Genomic DNA, 17306 nt, shown 5'->3' on the forward strand with positions numbered 1-17306 from the left:
TGGGGCACCAAACCATTTCCCCTCCTGTCCATAGCACTGAATAGCTATGGCCTGGAAATCATAAACTTGGTGCACAAACTGCAGCTGGGATGATGCTGGCCAAATAAATCAGCTGCCCCAAAAGGTCTCAGGCTGCGAGTGTAACCAGCAAACACACAAACTGCTGACATCGAACGCAGATGTAAACTGAAAGCCCCCATATGCCAGTGTAAATAATTTATAGCAAGCGTTTCTTATATCTTCCCAATGAAAAATACCCAAACCTCAGTAAAATCTGGGATTATTTTATATCACAGTAATTAGCACAGGCAGGGTGGGAGCTGAGGTTTGTGCTTCGGGAGCGGCTTCAGGGCCAGGCTGGGAGGCAATGGGAATCCGAGCTTACTCTTTTGACTCATCTCATCTCGCATGGGGCAGTGTCAGCCAGCTGAGGCATCCACACAGGGCTGGGCAAGGAAAGAGAGCCCCTGGGAGCCTGTGTTTGCTTTTGCTGTCAGCAGAATTTGGGTATTTTTAGATTACACCAGTAAATATGGAAGGCTTTTTGTCTCCAACAGTTTAACCCATTGAACATGAAGGAGATGTGTTATCTGCAGGATAACACTATGAAGACAATGGAGGGATTTTGCCCTTTCTCTCCTCTCCGGTCTGTTGTCATGCAGGATCAGTTCTCCTCTCTGGTGTATGCTGGAACGTGAGTGCATGTATGGATGTATGCATGGCCTTCCCAAGAGCATCACCCACTCCTGGCCCCACGGAGTACATCAAAATAGTACAAGAGGAATAGTTTGGGGTTCCTCTTGGAAGAAAAACACCCTGGAGAGAGCCCTCCTGGGTCACACCATTTGCTTATCCTGGGTGGAAAAAGACATGAGGTCAAGCCCTGAGCAGTCTCCTCCATGCTGAGTGCAGCAGTGACTGTTATGGAATATCTTAAGCTGCATGAGAAGGTTTCCTCTCCTTTTTGTTGTTTGCAAGAAAGCCGATCCTGGGCACTCCTGCAAAAGCTTCAGTCAGACGTGGGGCTTGGCACGATCCATGTGCAGGACCCAGCTCTGAGCACACTTCTGATGGCACCACCCCAGAAACATGAGAAGTGGTTGGAACCTGGGTGCAAACCAGAGGGAGATGAGACACCGATGGCCACAGGGTAAGTGTGATTTGAGCACACAGACAACTGATTAGTGGGCTTCCCACTGACTACCAGATACCTGAAACTTCACAACAGCAAGCATCTGTGCTGCAAGAGAACCACATCTGATGAGCTGTCCTGCTACAGGTGCAAGAACAGCAGAAACCCAAATCACTGCAGTCAGGGCAGCAGCATGTGCAGATGATAATGATGATGATGATAATCATCATCATCCCTAGCCTACAAAAACCTGGAGACAAGTTGGAGCTGGGAAATACCCCTTCCTCTTCCCACAAGCTTGGGGATCTTTTAAGATATTATATAGTGCTGAGAGTAAGGTAGAAGTGTGGTGCTTTTTTTCCTGCTCCCAGAAGGAAAACTAGGGCCATGTTATAACTCAGGAGTTGGAGCAAAGCTAGAGGTAAGCACACAGGAATGAGATGTGAGGTGTCTGTGGGAGTAAGTCTGTTGGATTGAGTGGGGGATGTAATCAACGTGTGTGTTTTGTGGGGAGGAGATATACCTGTGTAGCTGTATGTGTTAGGTGGGTGCTCCGTGTGGGGACATGTCTGATGTGCCTTTGAGTTTAAGTGAAATGATTATTAGCTGTCACCAGTGTTGGCAGGTACATGAGGCAGATGTGGATGTGCCGAACATTCCTGGGATGTGCTAGGTCTTGCTTGTGTGACTCAGAAAAACTGTGAGAAAGGTGATAAGGGTTGTACTTATCTCCTCAGTTAATATATGGCATGTATTGGCCAAGACATCATTGGTTCCTAAGTGCTGTGAACTCTTCTATACCCTAATTTGAGCTGTAGGGCATTGTTTCAGTTGTGGAAGCCTCCCATCCTTGCCATTAATCCATATGCTAAACCGTAGTCCTTTGGGTTATGATGAAGGAAAGAGAAGGACTAAAACTTGCCCAGGAAAGGGCTATAGCAGCGTTTGCTGATGCAGAAAAGGCTTCCCCTCTGCTCAGGCAGGTAGGGCTGGGCTGTGGTATGGGCACTATTAATAGCACAATGAAGTGAAGCTGCAAAGCATTAACACTGACTATCTGCTGAAGTCTCCCAAAGCAATTGCTTGTGTCTTTGCTTGAGAAAGCAGCAGCAAAGTACAACGCCCTGGCAGTGTTCTGGTCAGTGTGCATCCTCACCAGTGCCTTGAGTCTCTGCTTGGCTGGCATTCACTAGGACTTAGGCTGCACCAGAGAGAACCTGCCAGTGCAGATGTACCACCTAAACCCTCTGAGATGAGAGCTTTCTTCCCAAGCAGCTTTCTGGATAGAAAAGGCTGGTTCAGAAGAATACTTGATGTACCTGTGTGTGATCTACTATGGCTCTCACAGCCTGAATACAGTGCTCTTGTCAGGGTCTTAGCTTCTGAGAGCCATGATTGCGGGCAGGAGGCATGCAGTGAATTCTTGGTTTGTAGCAAAAGTGGAGGCTGGAGCATGTCCCCCCGAGGGAGCTGACCTCTTCTGATTACCCGGCCCAGGCTCCATGGCCAGATGTGCTCCTTTACCAAGAGCATATTCCCACCCAGTTCTCTCAGAGGCACTCAAAGCAAGCACCAGAAGACACAGAGCCACTGGTCAAACAGGTGCACATAGCAGCACGCCTGGAGCAGAGCATCCAGCTGAAGTGCCTGTGGCCTTCTCGCATGGAGAATCCCGAAGAACTCATGCTGCTACTAGGGGCTGGGGCCAGTGTTTAGTCCAGGGTACAGAAGCTGTCATTTACACACACATTCTTCACCTGCTAGTGGGTGCTGGGACTTGCCATCTCTACATTCTTTGTATTTCAAGAAACAAGACTGCAGTGCAGTGCTGCAGTGCCAGCGGGGCTTAGGTGTCCCACCCAAGAGGACGTGCAGCCTGAGTGTCAGTGGTGCTCCCTACATCCTTCCCCTTGTAGTTCATTTCAGCCATGGAAGTAAGCTAGGACCCAGTGCAATTACCTGGTTTTCTCTAAGAAATAATGGTGGTTTAGACCAGCACCTTAAAGGCTTGGGGTTAGGCTAAGGATTAATTAAATAGCCATTGGCAAAGCTCTCTTTCCCATCCCAGTGTCCATACAGACTAAAGCCTACCCCTGCCAAATACACTGCAAGGGGGTGGATAGGTGTCTTTAGTGATTTGAGAGGGAAGAAGAGCAAGAGCAGTTGGACAGCTTGGAAAACAGGAGGCTTGCTTCATCCCAGGCAGCATCTCAAAACTGCAAATCTGAATCCCATGTGTAACAAACACTGCTGCGAGGGGGGAACATCAGTGATGTGCAGACACCTTGCTGGCAAAGAAATGTCAGGTCTCACGGACAGCAGTGTGGACAGGACTTGGGCAAGAACAGCAGGAGCCGAAGGATAGGAGAGGGAGAAGAGAAAGAGAAGGAGAGAGTGGAGGCAGCAAAAGTGACAGAACCTAGATGTTGCCATGGAGAGTAGCTCATGAATTTTCCTCCATGGCCTGCTATTAAAAATGCTTTGTTTAGCTCCTGCCAGGACACTGTTTTTGTTTTCCCCTTCCATATCGGAAGGACATTCAAAGTGAGTTCTGGCTCTGTACAGTCCTGTTGGCTTCACTATGGACAAAAATACACAGCTGCTTGACAAGTAAGAGCTTGCAGCTCTTGTCTCCACAGGATTTGTTCCAACTCCCAAGTCTACAGAAGGCAGACTGTGTTTAAGATTAGCTTTCTGGTTTCCCTATGTATGTGGAAAGAAGTCCAGCGTGTTCCAAAGTGTTATATGCCCATGACTGATCACAACTGCTTTAGTACATCACTGCAGCTCCAGCACTGAGCTCTGCATCTGTTCGTTATTAGTAGGCTTGTGTCATGTGGTCAGAACAGACTTGACAATGTTTATGTAGCATCTACACATTGCGGCCCACGAGCAAGTAAGATAGCGCTGCCTTTGCATCAAAAATGAGACTTTTCTCCTATTTAATGCTTTAGAAAGTTAACTCTTCTGAAAATGCAGCTTTTTAACACAAACTTTGAAACTTGACTGCAATAAACTTTCACAGCTAAAAATACACAGTGAAATCTTAAATTACATAGAGGGGTTGCATGAAGGTGAAGTGATTTACTAATGCTTTAATTATATATGGAGCCATTGGCATTATTTTTACTCTGCAATGTTTTGAACACTTAAAAACAGCCACCCATAAATAGTGAGATGGCAGCACAGCTTGTTCCACTGCCAGGCATTCCACAATCCTTGGGTGAAGTTTTTCAATCCAGCCCGATGGTTTAATTCTGTTGACTGTGCTTCAAATTAAGGGCATGTTGAAGTATTCGAGGTTGGAGAAGTTCTGCTGAATGGTGATGCAGGGCCCTGCTGCGTAACCTACGGTGATGGAGCAGACCTCAGACTTCTGCCAGGACAGCCTGGTCTAGTGGAAGGTGTCCCTGCCCATGGCAGGGCGTTGGAACTGGATGAGCTTTAAGGTCCCTCTCAACGCAGACCATTCTATGATGAATTCTTTACCACTTAACCTTAGCTGACACACAGGCTAACTGTCTGAACACAAAGCCACTTGTTACTTGTTCCCAGCTTCTTCCTGGTGTAATGCTAGCACCTCACCAACAGACATCTTCCTTCCTAACCTGTTCTGGCTCCTGTTTGGGTCACTTGAGTATCCCTGCCTGTCCAAGTAGAACTGTAGCTATTCGCTACACCTGCCTTGTTGACTGTCATGCTATAGAGATAAAAATACTTTGCTGAACATACAGAAGTCGTCCTTTAGGCACAAGTAGCCTAGCAGCTTGAGCTTCACAGACACTAATGTGGCTTGCTGCTTACCTGCAGCTAGACTAGCTTGGTTAAAGCTAATACAGTTCCCAGTAGTACTCTGCAACTTGTAAGATAGATGTTTGCTATGAAGCAGACCACAGGCTGGCTGCATGACACAGAGAGGGAACAAAGAGCCTAAATGACATGTCCCTTGTTCTGCAGCTAGCCAGGGGCACTGCTATGAAAAGAACCAAGCCACTGCAGCCTTACTTGTTTCTTTGCTAATGGAATAAGGAGAGAATTTTAATTAATTGGCATCCTCATTAAGCATGCCAGCATTGAGAGAAATAATGTAATTGGCTTCCAATTACAGCAACAAACATAAGGCATGACCGCTGTTTACAGCATAGGGCACTTTGCTATAGGCTCGTCTGCCCTAAGTGGATGCATTCATGCTGCCCTGTAATTTTATCAGCAAATTAAAGGCTATGTTCCATGGAAATAGTCCTACTTGCTGGTCTCACTCTGCTGTCTCCTGCCATGCAGAACTTCTGGTATTTGCACAGTCTACAATTAAGCTAGGTGCTTATTCCAGCACCAGCTACCCAGGAATACCAGCTTGGGTGCTATGCTGTGCCTCTCCTAGTCCCAGGCTGCCCTGTACCTACCCACTGCAGGGGCTCTGGATCCAGGTGACAGGGGAACCAAAGAGATGGGAATCTTCCACTAAAATATCTCATGTTTTTAAGACTATGATCCTAATTCACAGTTCTCAGGCATCCCCAGAAGCCAGTTTTCTGGGGGCTTTTTTAATGTACATCCAGAAACAAAATTCGAGTCATTCCATTTTATGCTGTTGACATTTAATTAATAGGGATGTGGCTTTTCACCCAAACTTTACAAACCCGGAAGCTTCAAGGGCAGTATGTCTGCAGAGAGTCCCTTTTTGCTTCCGAGTGGCCATGAAACCACCTGTAAGGAAAGCTTTTTGGCTTTCTGATACCTCCAGTTCTGAGAGGCTCTCAGAAATGAGCTTTGCGACAGGGAGAAATAAACAGGAAAAGGCTATGGATTCTCAAGAACTTTCACAAAGGCTCTTGCCAGTTATATAACTACGATCAGAAGTTTATTCTTTATTGCCTGTACCAGGTAACGCTCATTTTTGTGGGGTACAGGGTGGGAAGTGAGCGTGTGTGACCTTCCAGTCTCAACTCCCACTTCAGTGAAGGGCTCATAAAGGCACTCTGTTCTGCTGGGTGAAGCCAGATCAAATGCTCATCTGTTTTCCTGCTTCTGCCTTCCCACCTATAATTAAGTGCTATTAGTACCCATTTCAGGCTGCCCTCCTTCAGCAGAAGTAAAGCAGCAGGCTAAGGGCAATGTAAGTGTCTCTCTCCTGCTGTATCTCTCTGCATTCAGACAAGCAGCCACAGAGCCACAGCTCAAGGTGAGGTCTGCAGCTCGGCTGTCTTTCTGATCACTGCCTTGCAATGAATTTTTAGCCCTTTGAAGCTACCAAACTGCATTTGCTCTGCTTGTGGAAGGATAGATTAAGTACCAACATTCACAGAGCAGTGAATCTGAGCTTGCTGTAATACCCTGGAGTCCTTAACTGTGAAGACAAATTATCTTAATTAGGCACTATTAAGACACAAACCAGGATTAATCTTATTAGACAGATAGGGATGCAGAGCAATTAGGTTTTGCTACAGATCAAGACAACTGAAATGGAAGTGCAATAAAGTGCATCAGCCTCCAAAATCATCCCAAAGTACAAGCTATCTTTTAAGTAGCATAGGAATGCAAAACAAACCCATGACAAATGTTCAGAGACAGATGTGCAGGAGACTAACAAAGACCTTTTTTTTTTAAATCCAAGTTGTATCAGTGCATGCATTTTGAGCTGAAGTGTCTCAAGCAGGATTTAAAGGGGACATGACAGTTGCACTTGGTAGCCCAGAGGTGTGGTGCTGCACCCAGGAGTCTGGAATATGATTTGGGAGACCAGAATTCAGTCCTAGCTTTACAGCTGCTTGCTAAATACCTCTTAAGTGGTGACTTTCTTCTTGCAGTGCCAGAGTAACATTATTAAGGTGCTAGCACCGCTAATTTCAAGTCTTTTTTTTTTTCCTATTGTTTTCCTATTTAGCTAGTCTTGTCCAGGAAATTTAGTCTCTTTCATGAACCTAACATGATGGAGCTATATCCCTTCTGTTCAGTGCTACTGTAAGGCAGATAGTGACCAGGTCTTGCTTTTAAAGGATAGTTTTCACAAAAGCATTATTCATATATGAAAAGTAAAGCACTTTATCTACTCAACCCACTGCAAAGCTGCTGTTTCACTCATGTACATAACATCTGAAATATTTAGGAGATGATGCTTTACACTCTAAGTTTATCTTTGGTACCTACGGCTGATTCAGACAGAAAACAAACAATCTCATTTCATGATAGTTTACCTAATGGAGAATACAAAGATGTCCTATCTTATCCAGCAAAACCACAGAGGATGACAATCTGGGCTGTAACAAACCCATACTCTTTGGTGAGGAAGATGGGAGCTATAATTGTAGAGGTGAAGCATATAGCCAGAATGAGCTTCTACACATGACCTGCTGTCTACAGTCTTGCTCCTATGAGGAAGACCGGGAGATCGAGAGTCTTGTAGAGCCCTTCTGGCCCCCCCAAGGAAAGGCCTCAGACAGACCAACAAAAGAAGTGGAGAAATGAGCTGTTGGCAGCAGAGAAATGAGCTGTGGTACCTTATGCCTGACATCACCCCAGTGCAGGCTCCATAAATAGAGCAGGCTGGAGTGACCCATGATCTTACAGATTCTGAGCACCAGCCAAGACAAATGAATTCAGCCCAGCTATCATCATTTTCTAAAAGAAAATTTCTTATTAGGTGGAGAAAATAGAGATTCTAGAGGTTACTGCACTGTATCTGTATCAGCAGGCACCTACAACATTGTGGACAAGAACATGAGCAGCCTGCTCTCGTATAACCCACTTGGGGGAAGAACTAGATGACCTCCATAAGTCTCATCTCTTCCAGCCTCAGCTATTCTATGGCATTTCGGTAACTTTAACTACTCTATACAAGGCTTAGCTCATCTTTTTCAGCTTCTCTTCCCCGAACCATGTCCTCCTGCCACTACACAACTTGAACACAGGGCTCTTCATGATTTTCAATTTGATTTTGAAGGGCTATTCTGGCTCTTAAGAGATCAGGTGCAACTACTCTCATAGCAATCAGTACAGCCGAGCAGAAAGCATGTCTGAGTTGCTGATTGTGATGAAACAGGTGAACTTCAAGTCAACAGCCTCCCCCCCTTGACACTACCCCTCTGAGTGCATGCATGCTCATCTCAAACAGCTCAACCAGCCTCTGATGGGAGATGCCTTAGTACAAAGGGGAAATGGTGCCTTATGTAAAGTGTGGTCTTTCTTTAAATGCAAAAGAAATACTGATGTGGATAAAAATCTTTATTTCTGCAGGGTCTAGTCCTCTTTTTGTCTGAAAGCAAAGCTAAAGCAAACAGCACAGCTTAGTTGAGCAGGTCAGAAACAGATGAATACAGGGTGATGTTCAGGAGCCAGGTAAATGCTTCTTGGCCAGCTGTGTCCAGCAAGTTCCAGCTTCTGCAGAGCCAAGTAAATGTGCTTGTGAGATTTTACATGTGGTCTTTGCATCTGAATGCTCCCTGCACACCATGTCTCTAAGGAGTTCCTGCATTCCCAGTTTTCAGGAAATAGAATCTGATTTACACTTATTTCTGTTACAGGACAGATCTTCCCTTTACTGAATGAGTTCCAATACCTAGCTACTGGTGAGCATTAGATAAAAATGCATATGCATTTGTTTGTAGATCTCACAAAGAACCAAGTTCTCAACATCACAATATAGCATGCAATTATTCTGAGTGAAATATGAGAAGTAATACCCCTATTATACAGTGAGTCAAGGACACCATTCTTCAGAGGTTACAGACAATTTATATGGAGTGTGATGCACCAGGGAAAGTGTTATACAATGAGAAACTGGAAATTATCAGTTTCATCCTGCCTGTAGTTCTTTTATATAATCCCCATGCTGAATAAATTACTATCAGGTTAGGGATAATGGTAAAATGGTTCAACTCTTCTATGCAAAACTGCTGGAAGCCCTTATCTGAATGCTAAAAGGTTCACCTGCGTTCTTAACCAGTTTTCTATGGTGTTCTCTAAATAGGGGTGGTTTCTGGGGTGGGCACCAAGCCTGCCAAGGAAAGGCAATTCGTATTTGTCATTTGCATGCCAGCCAGGACCTCAGTGTGGTATGTATGAACCCCAGAAGAGTCTCCCTGTCCCAAATAGCTCATCATGCCATTCTTGAATATTCCCAAGGCTACTCCTGCCATATCTTCTCCTGAACTGGTATTATCTACTCTCTTAAAAGCTTAGAATGATAGAATAGTTAGGTTTGGAATGGACCTTAAGATCATCTAGTTCCAACCCCCCTGCCATGGGCAGGGACGTCACACACTAAACCATGCTACCCAAGCTTGTCACACCAAGCCTGTGGGTCTCTGGAGTGGCTCAAAAAGCTCCATAACCTCCAGGCCACCAAGGACTGCCACTTGCACCTTGCGAGGCTCCTCTGGTTCGGGACTGTGGAGCACGCAGCAGGGAAGGCAGAGGAACACATCTCCTTGGAAAGATGGGGTGGGTGCAGAAGGAAAACCCTTCCTGAAAGGGCAGGGACAGCTGAAGGCCCATCCATCTAACCTTTATTTATTGCTCTTGTTGTTCTTTTCCTTCTGCCAAAAACACGTCTATATTGGGACCAGATTAATTTCTGTCATAAATCCATTGACTGCTACAGAGTTACACTGGGGATTAATTTGGCTCATCAGGTCTAACCTGATCTTGGCAGCAATTCAGGAGTACAAACAGCAGACAGACTATTCTTTCGAATAGTAGTAACAGGCTGTGCTGAATGGTCTATGCCTGCTGCTCAGTGCAAGCCTGAATCAAATTAAAATGTGAACTTGAACAGGGCCAGCATGAATTGCATGGATACATATTTAAGGAGAGCTAGAAATTGCAGGGAATTGATCCTATACGCATGCTTGCACTTTCCTAACCTTTTAGCAAGTCTGTGCTGTGTAAGGAACAGGTTCTGCTCCATGCAGCAGCCAGTGTGGCTGCTCTCCTTGCTCCCTAGCTGAGCAGGACCCCAGTGCCTGGTCATGCTGACAGGCTCTCCAGGCTTGCTGTGTGCCTGAAAGCTGTATAGCTGGGAGACTACTTATCCAGCTCCTGTAACTATATAGCTTCTCACAGCTGACTGAGGTTTAAGCTCATTTCTGGATTCACTGTATCACTGTTTGCTTGTGATGCATATATTCACTGTGATGTGAATTCAGTTTATGGGACTGCACAGCTGAAATGAAGGTGAGACTTACACTACAGAAACAGGCCTCTTGTAAGTCTCCTGCTTCAGCAGAGTTGTGTCAGTCCTGCAGCTCCACTTGTCTCCAGCTAACCCTAACCACCTTCCTCCCTCCCTCTGTCCTGCAGATGTTGCAACATTGCCTTGATTTTCTTCTCTTTTGCAAATGAGGCTTCAGTCCCCTCTGCAGACCTCAGTGGCAATGGTTTCAGCAAAGAGCCCGTGTGGGTGCTGGGACCTCTGCTCCACCTGCAGTACTTTTCTCTCCTATTGTGTCCTCAGTATCTCTCACCCTGCTTTACATCTTTCCCTTCCTGTTTCAGAAGCACAGACTGAGCTTCTGCAGCTCCCTTCCCCCTGTTTTCTGTTCTCTCCATACCGTGCCTTCTTCAAACTCCATCCACACACGAGCCTTCACATGCCATCTCTATTTCTATACCAGTGACTCAACTCCTGTATATCTTCAGGACACTTTCCCCATGTCCTGCCTAGTCCTTCTGTTATTTCTGCTTGAACATCCTTTTGTCTTAGCAAAGATGGCAAAGTCAGACTCCATTCCCTCGCATAGTGAATGTTTCTCACTGACACCACCAACCACCTTCTCATCAATCAGGCTTGCAAGTGAAGAGAAAAGGAGGAGAATTACATATTGAATTCCTCCCTCTCCTTTTCCCATGCATTCTGGTCACCCCAAATACTTTTTCCTTTGCTCTTTCAAATCAGCAAGTTCAATGTTCTTCTTCCCTTACATTCACTTCAGTCGCTGTAGCCTATTCTCCAGGCAGAGTTTCCCTTTACACACCATGTCAAATGCTCTCTATTCCAAGACTTATGGAGATGATAAACATCAGTTCCTGTTACCTATATATGCCCTGCAACTCAACCTCCACACCTTGAGTTGGGGATCTGTTGTAGTTCCTGGCACAAGGTAACTTGTTGCAGCAACCTACGTAGTTAAATGTCCCATCCATGTTAAGAATTTACAAAGGCTAGATCAGTTAAATCACTGCTGTGTGACTTTACTCTTTTGAGACTAATTAATAGGTCAAATACTTCTTACGCACATAGGCATCTGCAGTTCTAACCACCAAATGACATAAGGCTATGGTTTCACCTGCCCGAAGTCGGTAAGTAGTGGCAGAGACACAGCTATTCACTAGTACAAACTGTGGCGAGTTCATGCTTTCCTCCCTTAAAGCATGGGGTACTGTGTGCTCTCTGAAATTATCTACTCTTTGAACACTGATATACTGCTATATACCACAATGGTCTCTTACTGCTTAGGAGTTCTTTACTCTTCTATGCTAATCCCTACAGGTGCCTGAAGTTTATTTCTACAGTTATTACAGCTTCCTACACTTAAACATCAAATAATCCCACATTTCTAGCTAAAATAATTAATTTTTCTTTCATTTTACTCATAAAAATTGAGCATTTTTCTTCCCTCACATTTTACAAAATAAGATTCCTAGTACAGTATTGTACAAAAGCAACAATCTGACACATTAGTGCTATCCTGCCATTGTTTATTGTGCCTGCAATGGAAAAAAAATAAGCATGTATTTTTAGCTGACTGCTACACAGAACAATCTGATAGCAGAAGCCTGTTATTGTCATTTAAAGGAACATTTGTTGAACCAGATGCAATCATGAAAAATTACCTTGAATTTTACAGTTAGTGTTTTCTAGAGAAAAATATCTATTCCATCCAAAATCCAAACATGTCAAAGCACTAGGACCACATCACAGAGCAGCTGCATCTTACCACTTTCCTTGGCATTGGATTGGAATAGGACCACTAACACTGAAACACCGAAGCCATCCACAGCGAACTACATGTCTCTATCTCGGATTAAAGTGATTAGGACAGCGTAGAAGGGCCTACTGTAGGATCTGAAGTCTGTAATGATCATACTGTACTCTAAAACTGGAACCACTGTCTTGTGGCAACTCCTTGCAAGGAAAGATGATAGCAAGGAGAAGGGAAGTTTAGGCTCAAGATCCACAGATCACCCTGCTCTTCGTGCAAGAGCCTCAAAACCAACCTGTTGCAGTAGAGGTAGAATGAATATTGTTACTTAAGCTCCCCCATAACTCTTCCTCTGCTCTTGGGGGAACTGGACTAACATGAGCTGCCATCAGGATTGTGTTCAGTCTTCTGGCTGAATGTTTGGAAGCTGGAATGATGCCTTCCTCAAAGCCCACCATGCCTTACCTGAGAGGTGGTGTGGTTGGCAGCAGGATGCTTCAAGCCACTGCATATGCTAGTAGCTATGAGTCATGGGGAACTTGCTCTTCTATTTGCCTATCTGACAGAAGGTAAGACCAGATTTGGGGTGGGATGAGAATGGGAAGAGGATTGGAAAAAGCAAAGACAGTGTGATCAACTCTCATTGTTACTAATTGAACTAATACTGAACAAAATACACATAGAAGAAAGGTCAAAGGCTACTACAAAAAAGGGGTGCAATTACAACTTGTGGGGTAGAAGTCCCTAAATCGGAGCATACCTTAAGGAAGAAAGGAGTAGTAGGAGAAGATGCTGCAGCATTTGCTGACACATTGGCTGGCTGTACAAAGCAGAACCTGTCTGGTGCTGTGGAAGAGTTCAGTATCATCATTTGCTAGTGGCAAATCATATAAGGCAGGCATAGTCTGCACCATGTATAGTATCCATGTGAAACATCACATTTTAGATCTGGGATTAAGGCAATACAAGACTATTGGAAAAGTGCTTTTTATGTTCCAGTTAGTGCAGATTTAAAAGCTGAGCCAAACTGCTCAACAGGGAGAGAACACGAACATAGTCCTTATCCTTCTCAAACGTCTGGCCCGAAACTATTTATAACCCTTTGATATTTCTTCTACATATGCAAATAATTCTGCATATATTTTTCTCTTCTGTTTTGAACATACTGACATGTCTCTCCTAACGTCCATACTAACCAACAGCAGCCCTTTATCTAGTTCTCTTCATCTTAGCATTTCATAAGTTACTGCTGTCAACTCTTTTCATTAAAGGTCTTCCTCTGAAACATCTAGTACTGGATACAGCATGAGCTGCAACAGAGAAAGGCCTATGGCCTGCAGGACTTCCATACCCTCAGCGTAGACTGCAGCTGTGTTGTTATGGATACACAAAGAAGATGGGACCTAAACTATGGTTTATGGTATCTCTGTAACACCAATGCACATAACTTGATACCTCTGCCATTATTCCAGCTGAGAAAGAGCAGTAAAGACAAGTTTTTTGTTCTGATCACTACAGTTGATCAAAATTACCTTGGTTGTTGCCTGAAGGCTTTGCAATGCTGATGAAAGGCTCTTGCAACAGCAGGAAGACATCTAAATTTGATGTTTCTAGCTCCTTTCATACTGCCTTTCTTGAGGGTATCTTTTTCCAACATGACAGTGTTTGTATGGCTCAGATGAGCCCTGTTGCTAAGAAACAAGTCCCAGCTGTGCCTTAAAACTCTGCCTTTAAACATACAACTCAAGGAAGTATTTTTCTTTTCATTACACTGTATTGTGTGGTTTTATTAAGATTTCTTTTAAATCAGATCTGGCTCTTGGGGCTACATTTATATCGCAGCCTTCTGGGGTAGGAACCATTCTTCTGCTGTCTGTACAGTGCCACGGTCACCTACACAACTGTATAAAATGATACATTTTAAGGTCACAGGCCCCATTTTGCACACAACCGTGGCATAAACAAGCAGGAACACAGTGGAACCTACTTACTGCAAATATCTGTCAATACTAAACTACAAGGCACAGTACAAATTGGTGTTCTTTCAAATGGCAGCTCTACGGTGCATCTGTGCTTGTCTGGCATTGGGGTCTTTTGCCATGTACTATCTAAACCATGCTGAAGTTCTCTTCATACAAGACAGCGTGTAGCTTTCACAGGCATAAAGCAGATCATAGGATCCCGTGAGAGAGTAACCAGCACATCCGAACTACAAACTGCCTTGTCCATCCTACTTATTCATTGTTTTTTCACTAACGCATGGCACAGATACCACCTTGCTTCCTGTTGAACACAAAGTGCAAGAGTGATGAAGGCAGTTCATTAAAACCAGTTTCCTTGGAAGAGATTAATGGAAGCTAAAGTACGGCTGTGGGATTTGAATTTGAGGGACTGAATTGTAACACGTCCATGTAGATTCTCTTGCTGGTTCTGCCACTAACTTCCTGGACAATCTTCAGCAGGTCATTTCCTCTGACTTCTCCATTCAGACTGTAAACACTCTAAATGTGTGACATAACTCTTCCGTCATGTCTCTGTACTGTAATAGGATCTACCCTGCTGAAGTACCTACTTGGCACTTGTCACATGAGTAAACAGCAGACTTTTCAGGAAAGACCTAAATCACGGTCACTGAAATAAGGTCTTGTGTCATTTATGTATCATTCCTTTCCCAAAACATGCTAAAGAACATTTACCAGTGTGCGAAGTGTCATAAATATTTAAAACAACCTCACCTGTACCACAAAACTTGCTCTGCTTTCTCCTTTACAACAGCGTCGGATTTGGTTGCTGGCTGATTTAGGAAGTCCAACTTGGTACTGCAGTGTAGGAAGAGTCTTCCCTGGTTTTAAGTGCAATGTAAGAGCTCAGTTCTTCAGTTCTTTACAGTCATACTCAACAGGAACAGGCTCCAGGGGCTAGCTCAATGTTAGAAGAATTAAAAATCCTAGAGGCTCAACATCACACTGCTGCACGTTGTCCATTCTCAGTTCTGATAAGTGGGTTAGATTGAAATGGGAATGTTTTGTACCTGTTTTGCACTGGTTCAAATGACTGTTTGTTGCTTCCAGCAATGTGACCTGGAGTCCACAGAGCAACTAGAAAGGGGACATCCTCTCTGTCCAACTCTGCCTTGGCACACAGACTAAATGAGCACTGAAAGAATATCTAGTGGATTGTAAGCACCAATCTGAGATCAGAACATAAAAACACGTGCCAGGTTTTCAATTGTACCATGTATACCTTATTTAGCTAATACACAAAAAAAATCTTGTATTCATTGTCAGCTTTGAATCTTTTACTAACATTTAACAGCACAAAGAGAGAGATCCTACTTTTAACTATGTTAGTTGAATCTACCATCTGAAGTGGGAATACTGAGGCTTAACTCTGATGGAAATGAGAATTTGCCTGTTGGCACCCTTGTGTGTAAGGAGTTATTTGGACCAAGACGCAGAATGGCTGATGGCTGAACATAGGAGTCTTCCCTGTTCTCCTATTCACACTCATGGCTTGGTCCAAGCTCTGCTTTGCACTTGTGCAGATAAGTACACCTCTGCCACGTGGGAGCGAATGGATGTTGGCCTTCAGTGGCAGTACACAATGTAAGGGACTAGCTCTCAAGGCACAAAAATCAGGTCACTGGGTACAGGTGACCAATGTAAACAAGATGAAAGTTAGATCACCTCAGGGAGTCAGCTTCAAAGGAGAATCCATTTGAATGTTGCTTCTGTGGGATGTGTGGGAGGAGCAGAGGGCTGAGTGAAATAAGTACTCAGATGCAAGTCAATGTATAAAACTACCTTCTGGCTTTTAAAAGAGAAAACAAAAGAACATTTCTGTATTCACAATTGCCAATGATTGTAGCTTCTGTGCTCTTGTCTCTTCTACATGAGACAAGGAACCATCCCACCAGCCCTCTGTAGCCACAATAGAATTTCAGTAGGAGGAAAAAAAACCTCATGATGCTGAGTCTTAAATAGTGGGGTTATTTAAAATATAGTATTACTCTGCTCTCATGAGTGACTTGCAGCACTGTGTGCAGTTCTGGTGTCCTCAGTGTAAGAAGGGCATGGAGCTGTTGGAGCAAGTCCAGAGGAGGCCACAAGGATGATCAGGGGACTGGAGCACCTCCCGTATGAAGACAGGCTGAGGAAGTTGGGGCTGTTCAGCCTGGAGAAGAGAAGGCTGCGTGGGGACCTCATAGCAGCCTTCCAGTACCTGAAGGGGGGCTATAAGGATGCTGGGAAGGGATTCTTCATTAGGGACTATAGTGATAGGACAAGGGGTAAGGGATTTAAACTAAAACAGGGAAAGTTCAGGTTGGATGTAAGGAAGAAGCTCTTTACTGTGAGGGTGATGAGGCGCTAGAACAGGTTGCCCAAAGAAGTTGTAAATGCTCCATCCCTCGCAGCGTTCAAGGCCAGGTTGGACAGAGCCTTGGGCGCCATGGTTTAGTGTGAGGTGTCCCTGCCTACAGCAGGCGGTTGGAACTGAATGATCTTCAGGTCCTTGCCAACCCAAACCATTCTATGACTCTATGATTTGTTTTCTAAACCCCCTGCTAAGCCTTCTCTGTTATTGATCAGTTTGCCAGGTGCAGAGCTAAAGAAAAGAGACACATAGCAAAAACATTATCCTGGCAATACAGACAGGAAGATATGGCAATACTTTCACAATTAAATAGGTCAAGGAAGATAATTTATTGGCCAGCCCACAGAATCTGCACTAACTCAAATGTCTTACTACATCAAAACCAATGTAGCTACTCCTTTCAACAGGTTACTCAATAACCACCCTGGTGCAAATGGGTTTGGAAACAAGTCTGATTTGTTGCAATCATTTCACAAAGACAAAAGGAAGGTGTGGAGATGATCCCACAGCCAGAAAGGTTTTTGTTCTTGTTGCACCTCACACATCTCCATTTTCACACGCTTTCTCACAGTCCTGAATCTCCTGTGAAGCCCTCCCACCACGAAACCAACTCCACAGTGGGTTGCAGGACAGTGAGTTGTATGTCCTTACAACTCTTTTGTGTATGTAGATCCAAGGAGGTCCAGCCATACTTCTGGCTAGAATTTAGTCTTCAGATTCTTGGAAGCAATTTTCAGTGGAAAGGCAACGGAAAACTTCCTGACTCCAAAACCATGTTTACACGGAGACATGAAAAAATAGTCTTTTAATTTACAGGAAATACGAATATATAAACCTCGATCCAAGAGCTTATTTTATCTTACTATAAAGAATCGAGTCTT

General features: G+C 44.3%; 1 protein-coding gene and 1 long non-coding RNA gene across 6 annotated transcripts in view; one reads left to right on the plus strand and one right to left on the minus strand.

Annotated features, from left to right (window-relative positions):
* The window catches only part of STUM (stum, mechanosensory transduction mediator homolog), a 43575-nt gene that overhangs the window by 15105 nt on the left and 11164 nt on the right, over positions 1-17306 (minus strand). The gene's annotated exons all lie outside the window — the stretch shown is intronic.
* Positions 1430-13448, plus strand: LOC136014767 (uncharacterized). 2 transcript variants are annotated; one of them, XR_010612864.1, is made up of 3 exons: positions 1430-1553; positions 11370-11428; positions 13323-13448. It is a non-coding gene; the product is annotated as an uncharacterized LOC136014767 (long non-coding RNA). The 2 variants fall into 2 exon arrangements; XR_010612863.1 differs by lacking the exon at positions 13323-13448 and adding an exon at positions 11619-11799.

This window comes from Lathamus discolor, chromosome 5, assembly GCF_037157495.1.
Source record: "Lathamus discolor isolate bLatDis1 chromosome 5, bLatDis1.hap1, whole genome shotgun sequence".
Classification (NCBI taxonomy): Eukaryota; Metazoa; Chordata; class Aves; order Psittaciformes; family Psittacidae; genus Lathamus; species Lathamus discolor.